At 35.5% G+C, this 10,528-nt stretch overlaps 1 protein-coding gene and 1 pseudogene across 4 annotated transcripts in view; one reads left to right on the top strand and one right to left on the bottom strand.

Annotated features, from left to right (window-relative positions):
• TRPC1 (transient receptor potential cation channel subfamily C member 1) overlaps positions 1-10,528 on the top strand; it is an 80,741-nt gene that overhangs the window by 33,616 nt on the left and 36,597 nt on the right. The window lies entirely within an intron of this gene.
• Positions 9,302-9,989, bottom strand: LOC115292176 (annotated as a pseudogene).

Genomic DNA, 10,528 nt, shown 5'->3' with positions numbered 1-10,528 from the left:
GTTGCTGTCCAGTTCTCCTAGCACCACCTGCTAAAGAGGCAGTCTTTTTTCTTGGGATACTCTTTCCTGCTTTGTCAAAAATTAATTGGCCATACATTTGTGGGCCCATTTCTGGGTTCTCTATTCTATTCCATTGGTCTATGTGTCTGTTTTTGTGCCAATACCATACTGTCTTGAAGATGACAGCTTTGTAGTAGAGGCTAAAGTCTAGGATTGTGAAGTGCATATCTTTTTAATACTGAACAACATTTCATTGTATGAATTTACTACAGTTTGTACATTCACCTACTGAAAGACATCTTAATTGCTGCCAAATATTGGCAGTTAATAAACATTCATCTACAGGTTGTTGTGTGGACATAATTTTTTAGCTCATTGGATAAATACCAAGAAATGTGATTGCTGGATCATATGGTAAGACTATAATTGCTTTTGGGGAGCCTGGGTGGCTCAGTTGGTTAAGCATCTAAATTTGACTTGGATCATGATCTCGCGGTTCATGGGTTCGAGCCCCACATCAGGCTCTGTGCTGATAGCTAGCTCAGAGCCTGGTACCTGTCTTCAGATTCTGTGTCTCCCTCTCTCTCTCTGACCCTCCCTTGCTCGCGCCGTCTCTCAAAAAAAAAAAAAAAAGAAAAGAAAAGAAAAAAAAAAAGTAAAAAAAAAAAAAGAAAAGAAAAAAAGTTAAAAAAAAAAAGAATATGATTGCTTTTATAAGAAACTGCCAAACTATCTTCCAAAGTACCTGCACCATTCAGCATTCCTGCCAACAAATAATGAGAGTTCACGTTGCTCCACATCCTCACTAGCATTTGATATTGTTAGGGTTTCAATTTTAGCTTTTCTAATTGGTATGTAATGGTATCTCATTTTTGCTTTAATTGCAGTTCCCTAGTGATATATGATGTTGTACATCTCTTTATATGCTTATTGGCCATCTGTCTTCTTTTGTGAGATGTCTGTTCAAGTCTCTTACTTATTTTTTAATTGTTTGTTTTCTTATTGTTGAGTTTTAAGTGTTCTTTGTATACCTTATATACAAAGTCCTTTATCAGATATGTTTTTTGCAAATATTTCCCTCAGTCTGAGGCTTATCTTTTCATTCTCTTGATTCATGGTCTATTTGTTTGTTTATCTTATTTATTTAAATGTTTGTTTATTTTGAGAGAGAAAGAGAGAGCTAGCACATGCAAATGGGGGAGGGGCAGAGAAAGAAGAGAGAGAGAATTCCAAGCAGGCTTCTTTCTATCATTACAGAGCCACGCGTGGGTTTTGATCTCACAAACCCATGAGACCATGGCTTGAGCCCAAATCAAAAGTAAGACACTTAATAACTGAGCCATTCATCTCCCCTCCCTCCACAGGGTATTTCAGAGTGTGTTGATGTACTTTCACATACTTGGGGATTTCTGAGATTTCCTTCTGCAGTTTTCCTACTCCAGCTTTCCTGTGATTGTTATTTGGATGATACATCTTTTTCCAGACTTTTACTTTCAAACTATTTTATCTTTGAATCTAAAGACCACATATAGTTTGATTATGCTTTTTTAAAATCTAGTCTGACAACTTCTACCTTTTGATTGGATTGTTTAAATCATAGTAAATATCATTTTCCTGTTTGCTTTCTGTATGTCTCCTTTTTTGTTTTCTATGTGTCTTAATGTCTTTCTTGTTCCTCTATTCCTTCATTAGTGCTTTCTTTTACATTGAGTATATATTTTCTTTTTTTAAATAGTTTTTTATTAAATTTTACTTACTTATTTTAGAGTAAGAAAAGAGTGGAGGAGGGATAGAGAGAGAGAGAGTTAGTTTCCCAAGGAGGCTCTGTGCTGTCAGCACTGAGCCCAACATGGGGCTCAATCTCACAAACTTTGAGACTGTGACCTGAGCCAAAATCAAGAGTTGGATACACAATTGACCAAGCCACCCATGCGCCACAAGTGTATATTTTCTAATGTAGCATTTTAATATTATGAATGACTTATTTACTGTATGTTTTCAGTTTTGTTTTGTTTTTTTTACTGGTTGCCCCAGGGCTAATCATCTGCATCTTATCAGAATCAGCTTCAGATTTATACTAGCTTAATTCTAATATATGGAGTACTATATATATATATGTATATATACACACACACACACACACACACACATATATATATATATATATGTATATAGCTTGATCTCACAAACCCATGAGATCATGACCTGAGCCAAAACCAAGTGTAGGACTCTTAATCGACTGAGCCACCCAACCCCCCCCGCCAGATTATTTTAAAGTGTGTTGTTGTACTTTCACATATTTGGGGATTTAATCCATATATATATAAACACACACATATACGTATAGTGTCTCTTTTCTGTCCCTTTAATGTATTGTTGTTATACATATTTCATCTATTAATGTTATAAACCCAACAATATATTGTTATAATTGTTATTTTACTGTCACCAGTTCCTTAGCCTATTATAGCTGTAGTCCTGTCCATTTATTTTGTACTGTTATTGGTGAATACGTTTCACCTGTATTACATTTCTCTATGTTATTATAGGTCAAACAATACATTGTATACATATTATTTTATATAATTGTTCTTTTAAATCTGTTAACAAAGAAAAATGTGCACTCATAGCGTCTTTTATAATTATATCATTGTTTTTACCGGTGCTCTTTGTTCATGTGGACCTGAGTTACCCTCTGAGATCACTTGCTTTGAGCCTGAAGAGCTTCCTTTAGTATTTCTTGTAAGGTAGGTCTGCTAGGAACATATTTAATCAATTTTTGTTCTTCAGGTAAAGCTCTTATTTTGCCTTTACTTTTAAATAATAATTTTGAGTGCTTTGAATACTCTATCCCTCTGTCGTTTCTAGTGAGAAGTCTGCTGTTAGCCTTATTGGGGTTCCTTATAAATGCCTCATCATTTTCCTCTTGTTGTTTTCAAGATTTTCTCCTTGCCTTTGACTTTCAGCATATTTATCATATTTCTATTTGTGAGTCTCTTTGCATACATCCTTCTTGGAATTTGTTGATGTTCTTGAATGTGCAAGTTATTGTTTTTCAGTACTTAATAAATAAATTTTGGTAAATGGTTAGCTATTATTTAAAAAAAAATTTTTTTCTTCTTTCTCTTCTTTCCTAGATTATCCATTATGAGTATGTTGTTATACTTCATAGTATTACATACCTCTGTGAATTTGTTCATTTTTCTTCATTCTTTTTCTTCTCTTTGCTCTTTGGCTTGCATAATTTCTATTGACATATCTTCAAGTTTTGTAGTTCTTCATGTTGTGCTCTGCATTATTTTGCTTTGGACTGTCATAATAAGACACCACAGTGGGTGACTTAAACAATAGAAATGTATTGTCTTACAGTTCTGGAACCTATGAATCCAAAGTCAAGGTATTGGTTGGTTTGGTTTATTCTGAGGGCTGTGAAAGAGGGATCTGTTCCAGGCCTCTGTCATTGGCTTGTAGATGGCCATCTTTATGTTCAGAGGGCATTCTCTCTGCATATATTCTCTCTACAATACCCACCACATTTTTATAAAAACACAAATTATACTGGATTTAGGCCCACCTTAATGTCTCATTGTTACTTGGTTACTTTTGTAAATACCCTGTCTTCCAGTAAGGTCACATTTTGAGGTATTGCTGGATAGACTTCAACATAGGAATTCTAAGGGTACACAACTCAACCTATTACAAGCCCCTCTGATGAATTGTAAATCCATTTATTGTACATTTCAATTCCATAATTTCCATTTTGTTACTTTTTGTAGTTTTTGTCTCTATTGATATTTTTTGTTTGCAACATTGTCATCATGCCCTGTTTTACCTCTTTAATCATACTTTGGTGAATATATTTGTAATGACTACTTTGAAATATTTTTCTGTTAAATATGACATCTGGCCATATTTCTTTTATGAAAGGCAGTTTCTTTTACCTGTTGTTTTTTTTCCTTCTTCTTGGGTATGAGACACATTTTCTTTCCTTTAAAAAAATTTTTTTTAACATTTATTCATTTTTGAGAGAGAGAGAGAGGGAAGGAGGGAGGGAGGGGGAGGAGCAAGAGAGAGGGAGAATCCCTCTCTAGGCTCTAGGCTCTGAGCTGTCAGCACAGAGCCCGACATGGGGCTTGAACCCACGAACTGTGAGATCATGACCTGAGATGAAGTCGGATGCTCAACCAACTGAGCCACCCAGGCGCCCCAAGACATGTTTTTTTATTTCTTTTCATGTCTCTTAATTTTTTTTTACTGGAAACTAGACATTTTAGATAATATATTATTAGCAACTCTGTGTGCCAGTCCCCTCCATTTTCAGGGGACTGTTAAATGTTATTTGGTTTTGTTCTTGTTTTTGTTTCTTTTAGAGGCTGACTGGGTTACTTTAGTGAAATCTATTTTCCCCCTCTGATGTTGCTATTTAGTGAAGGACACCTTGACTTTTTCTTGCACATCTATTATTTCTTTGTTTGAAATCTGGACAGTCTAGTATATATTATCGCAAGTCTCAATCAATACTCTTTTACTTTTCTAAGATGTTTTTAAAATTATTTTTCTCGTCTGCAGAATCTGTCTCCCTGTGATGTACAGTCATTGATCTCATGGTGCTTAGCTTATTTTTTGGTTGTTATTTTTATTTTTTAACTTTGATTTTTTTTAACATTTATTTTTGGGGAGAGCACAACAGGGGAGGAGTGGGCAGAGAGAGGGGGACTGAGGATGTGAAGCAGGCTCTGCACTGACAGGCTGAAATCAGTGAGCCCAATGTGAGGCTCGAACTGACAAACTGCAAGATCATGATTTGAGCTAAAGTCAGACATTCACCCAGGAGCCCCTTAGCTTTGTTTCTTAACAGTCATTTTAGGGTCTCCGTAGGTGAGCCACTAATTTGGTAGAGGTTATGTTAATACACTTTGGGCCTATAAGAGTTCTGCCGTCTCCTGATGAATCTGTTGGTCAGTTGGGGAATGCAGTCAAAGTTGCAGCCCTTTCTCAATAGTTCTTGTCTTTTCTTTTTACCAACCTGTCTGATGTTCTTCACATATGACTGATACTTTAGTCTGCCAGAGATCTCTAGTGACCTTATATGAATTATTTTATGGCTTTTCTTACTTCTAAGGTCTTGCTGTTAAATTTCTGGTTTGTCTGCTATTTGCTTCTACTCAGACTCCAAGGTTGGTTTTCTAAAACTGCAGGTTTTCCTTGTTCATCTCCAAGTCCAACCCTTTCAGCCATCAGAGCTGTAGGCTTTTTTCCTCCCATCGAATTGATTTTCTCCCTTTAAACACAAAAGTACAGGTTTACCATCTTTAGGCTGGAAAACTGCAGTTCTCCTTGACTGAACTGAGGGGCAGAAGTGATGGAGGCAGCCTCAGGCAAGAAGACCACAGATTTGAACCATTCTTGCCTGAAGCTCTAGCAATTTTTCAGTAATTGATTCCCAATAGATAATTTCTCAATGCCCTGAAATGGCTGATTTTTAAAAATACAGTTGACTCTTGAACAATGTGGGAGGTAGGGGCACCCAACCCCTGTGTAGCAAAAATATCCATGTAGAACTTTTGACTCCGCAGAAACTTAACTACTAATTAACCTACTGTTGACTAGAAGCCTTACCACAAACAGTCAATTAACACATATCTTGTATATATATTATGTACTGTATTCTTATAATAAAGTAAGCTAGAGAAAAAAATGTTACTAATAAAATCATAAAGAAGACAAAATACATTTATAGTACTGTACTATATAAAAAAAAAACCCACAGGGGCACATGGGTAGCTCAGTTGGTTAAGTGTCTAACTGACACTTGGTTTTTGCTCAGGTCATGATCTTGCAGTTTTGTGAGTTCAAGCCCTGCATTGGGCTCTGTGCTGGCAGCATGGAGCCTGCTTGAAGTGCTCTATCTCCCTTTCTCTCTACTCCTCCCCTACTTGCTCTGTCTCTCTCAAAATGAATAAACTTAAAAAATTTTAAAAACCCCATAAAAGTGAATCCACAGAGTTCACAATCCATTTTATTCAAGGGACAATGGTAATTGAATCCACTTGTATACATATTTTTTTTGTGTAGTGGAATCACTGACCTCTTCACACCACCATAATTTTGATAGTATTTTGAATACCAAAGCTGATAGATTTTATTAAATGAGGAAGCCCTGTTACGTGTCAGATTCCTTCTAAGTTCTTTCCTTACAACAGTACTTTGTTAGTACTCTAGCACAATTGGTTGCCACCATTACTAGCAATCAGTCTTGCTGTGCATTTTGTCATTAATCCTTAATGTATTTTGAGATATGATAATGTTGGTTAATACAGAAGTCATTTTTTAGACATAATCTGATAAAATTAATTAATATAGACATATTGATAGAAACAGAAATATATGTTGCAGTTACTCATATTTTTCGACAATTTTGTAGACAAATATCTTTTTAGAAATCCTTAAGATAGTTATATTTCATTTATAATAGGTAAATTATAATTGGATTGCACAAATAATGTTTTCTTTAAAATGCATTATACAGAATTTTACTTTAATATCTTAAGTAAGACCTGAAACCTATAAAGTATATAAGGAATAATTCAATAAGTTTGTTTACATAAAAAATTTATGGGCGCCTCCATGACTCAGTCCATTAAGTGTCAGATCTTCTGTCACCATCTTTCTCTGTTCCTCTCCTGTGCATGCGATCTTTCTCTCAAAAAGAAATAAACATTTAAAAGATTTTAAATTCCCATATAGGAAAATTCTATTGCAAACAAAGTAAAAGGCAAACAATAAACTGGGTAAAAATATTTAGAACATTTTGACTAGATAGAGTGCTAATTTCTTTGATATGTAGATGTTACAAATTGTTTTAAAAAACAATTATCAGAAAAATAGGCTAATGAAAATGAACAGGCAGTTTACAGAAAATGTATAACGGATAGTGAACATACAAGGATGCTTAAGCTTCTAAAGAAATTTATAGTAAAACAACTCTAAAATTCCATTTTCTGTCTGTTCAAGTGGCAGAATACTAATGATGGTGTAGGGGGAAATGAACCCTCCTTATTGTTAGTGCTTTGGAAACATCTATTTGAATTTAAAGTATACATGCCATTTTATCCAGCAATTCTAAGTATGCAAAGGATGGGTGAACTAAGGAATATTCATTGCTGTGTTATTTATAGAAGTAAACAATTAGAAGCAACTGAAATTTCCATTAATGGAGATCTGATGAGCTGCCATAAAATGGAAAACCGTCCAGTTTTAGAAAAAAAATGACATGACTCTATATGTAGTGACATAGAAAGAGTTGTTCCTTTACACAGTATGTCTGATTACGTTTGTGTGTGAATTAAAAATATCAGGAAGGATATTTAACAGTTCTCTGTAATGTGACCGTCTTTGAAGAGTAGAGTTGGTGGAAGGAGAATTAGGGACCATAATGTTTCTGAACTGCCTGCTGTTTTTAATAAAAGCATGCATTATGTTTAAAAGAAAATACACATTATATAATAACTACCAAATTTAGAAATTAAGAATTATATGCTTATAAATGAAAGAATTATAGCAAAGATTTTCTGGTTTGCTTCCTATTTATGTATTGAATATAAACCTTAACTTGTTTACAGAAGGTAAAGGGGCATGCTTTTCTGTTAGTATGCATAAATGAATGATTTCATTGTTTTTTTTTTTAAGAGAGAGAGAGAAAGAACGAATGTTAAGCAGGCTCCACACACAGCACATAGCCTGACTCGGTGCTCGATCTCACCACTAAGAGATCATGACCTGAGCTGAAATCAAGACTCAGACACTTAACCAGCTGAGCCACCCAGGCACCCTGATGATTTCATTCTTAAGATTTGAAATATCTTTTAAAAAAATAAGCTGGTTGAGTAAGTTCTATTTTACCTACATCTACCGTATGAAAGCAGTCTTATCACTGAGGAAGGAAAAACTTAATCATTCACATCATATTCAAACTGTATTAGTTATTAGCACATTTCTTTTAAAGTAATACTGGGTTCAGGAATAGAATTTTTTTTTTGTATATGTAAATAGTATTTTATTCCACTTTCATTCTTATTAGCCCGGAAGTCTTCAGAAGTATTATTTACACAGTCCTATATCTAGCAAGTTTTTCTTAATTGAGACTTCTAATTCCACCAGAAAGGGCTTTTAAAGAGCTCCCTCTTATACATTAAACTTGTTGTCACCATCTTTTATTTTGGCCACAGAACCATTTCTTCTAAAATGACAAACCCTGTTAATCTTCTTCAAAGATTCTTTTGAGGACCAGTCACTGGGCACCACCTTCTGGGTAATCATTTTCTTCTTTTGAACTTTATCTGGCATCTGTAAACCATTCTTTATCTGCACAAATATGGATCCAAGTAGAAGCTATCCGATCACTTACACGACAGAGAAAGAGAAAGTTGCTTTGGTGGATGCATGTATCATAACTATTTTGTACTCAGTTCCCCCACTTCAATTGATTTTGTCCTTCCTACAAAGATCACACTCTGTTTAAAGGTGTGTGCTAGTTGCTCATTCAAGACTACTTTTACAAATAATTATAATTTCTACATAAGTGAAAACCTAAGAAGCTCATTGACTGTAGCTTGTGATAATGTACATTAATCATATCTGCTCTTTCTCACAAATTTCTCAGTCTTATGTATGAACCCTAGCCCTTATTTTACATAAATCACAATTGAAGTAAATTTACCTATAGCTACTTCTCTCATGCATTAAGTGATTAAAATCTCATTTCAGAGACTAAGGTTTATGAACCTATTGCCAGGATGTGTGACAGACCAGTTGGCATAATATTTGGTCTTGTGGCAAGAATTAAATCAATACCTACAGAATCACTTGTGCAAAGCCCAAGCAATGAAAGTGCTTACATGAATAAATTTAGGTCTGTTCCCCTTAATTAGTGGATTCCAGAAGAAAAAAACTTTATAAAGACTGTAAGAAATGTATTGATATGGTAAAACTATTTCTTCAAAACCCAATTCTAAAGAAGCTGTTGAGCAATGTTGAGTATTTGGGGTCCTGGAAAATGTCTTGTATCAAACAAAACATGCTTTACAATGATTTAGAAAATATGAAAGGCTGTATTTTGTAGACTGCTTGGAGCACTTCTGGTTGTTTCTCTTAAGTAAAGTAGAAAAAAATCTACAATGTTGTAGTCCTTTGGTTTTATTTTCTGAGATTAAAAAAAGTATAGGCATAAATGTTTTCCCATGCTCTTCTTGATGATATCCTTTAAAATAACTTGTCAAATGGCTTTATTTCTCTTGATTATCAGTGTTCATCAATAATACTGTCAGCCTTGATTAAGTGGTTGAAAATTTCAGAGCAGGGTTAAGTAACTTTCACGAACATTTTCCCCACTCCCTGAGAATCACAATCATCACAGCAATGTTTTATCCCTTCATCATAAATCTCTGGAAAGTAGCTGTGTTCATTCATTGTTAACAGGGCAAGGAGCAGTGTCATAGAGGGTTAATCCTTGTAAATTGGCTTCCACTCGTAAAGAAATTTTCTGAAAATTACGGACATAAGTCAGGAAAAAAGCAAAGAAGGAGAATGACATAGACCATTCTGCCGCAGTGGTGATCATGTGAAGCACATAGCTTTTGTCCTGGGGGTTCCAATGGAGTTTCTGGTCTACATCTGTGCCAAATTTGCCACTGTGCAAAAATGATGAGGAAGTCAGCATGGTCAATGCACTTACTCCACACCAGATAACCAGCAATAGCCTAATCCAGAAGACTGGTTTCCCATGAATTTTGGGCTGCATTTGGTAGGAAAGGACGGTCTGAACCAACATATATAACGAACCCATACCAAAGGTGAGCACAGCTCCACATATGTGTACAGCAAAAAAGTCTGTTTTCTGGAAGTTTGCCACAATAGAAAGTCCAAAACAACTCAGTAATCCAAGTGCAAGGCCAGCCTTGTTTATTCTGATGATCCGACTCTCTTCAGGATTCAGAGCATGAACTTGTTTGTAACAAGTAAATTGTGGCAATGCATAAAACTGCGGCGATATTTAACATTGCCCCAAACACGCATTTTTCTGGAGGCAGGGTACCGGTGTCACTGATATAAGGCAAAGCAGGGTCAACATGGTGGAGTGTTATGGCAATAATGTACGAAAATATGAAAGCAGCAGCTGTCCAAATTACTAGGGCAGAAGGAAGGAAACAGACCTTGCTGAAACCACCTCAAACAGGTCTTCTTCTCTACTTTCTTTGAAGACCCATGAATCAGAACTGCAGTTACGATTCTTAGATTTCACAAATGTTTGAAATGCCACTGGTAATAAAATGAATTCCTTATATGGTCTCCTCTTAAGTGGTGACTTACTTGCATGAGGCCGCCAGGGCGAGCAGCCGCGTCGGGAGCTGGCCTGCCGGACGAAGACAGGGCGGGCCTCCGGGGCACGCTCCCGAGCACGAATAGAAATTTTTTAGTGAAATTGGATTGAAGAATACAAAGACTTATTTTTGAAGTCTTTCTGTGCAGG

This window comes from Suricata suricatta, chromosome 5, assembly GCF_006229205.1.
Source record: "Suricata suricatta isolate VVHF042 chromosome 5, meerkat_22Aug2017_6uvM2_HiC, whole genome shotgun sequence".
Classification (NCBI taxonomy): Eukaryota; Metazoa; Chordata; class Mammalia; order Carnivora; family Herpestidae; genus Suricata; species Suricata suricatta.
This window is presented reverse-complemented; position numbering and strand designations above follow the sequence as displayed.